The sequence below is a fragment of the Fulmarus glacialis genome, unplaced genomic scaffold (assembly GCF_000690835.1).
Source record: "Fulmarus glacialis isolate BGI_N327 unplaced genomic scaffold, ASM69083v1 scaffold30693, whole genome shotgun sequence".
Taxonomy (NCBI): Eukaryota; Metazoa; Chordata; class Aves; order Procellariiformes; family Procellariidae; genus Fulmarus; species Fulmarus glacialis.
The window spans coordinates 1,495-1,697 of record NW_009201470.1 but is presented as its reverse complement, the minus strand read 5'-3'; the positions used below and the strand labels follow the sequence as shown (position 1 = coordinate 1,697).

At 67.0% G+C, this 203-nt stretch overlaps 1 protein-coding gene across 1 annotated transcript in view; it reads right to left on the bottom strand.

The window, feature by feature from the left end:
• Window positions 1–203, bottom strand: part of CHRND (cholinergic receptor, nicotinic, delta (muscle)) — a gene marked incomplete at its 5' end in the record, with an annotated part of 2,468 nt that overhangs the window by 788 nt on the left and 1,477 nt on the right. The window lies entirely within an intron of this gene.

The window sequence follows — 203 nt, the reverse complement described above, 5'->3', positions numbered from 1 at the left end:
AAGACCTGGGGCAAGGGAGGTGGTGTCAGGTCCCTCGGCCACCCCCTCGCTGCAACAACACCTTGTCCCCATCTTCTGCCCCCAACCTGGGCATGCAACCCCTTGGGGTGGCGCAGATGGGACATCCCAGTGCAATGCCGGGGCTGTGCTGTCCCATGCCCTCCGTGGGGCACAGTGACACCCCCGCACCCCACCGGTCACCC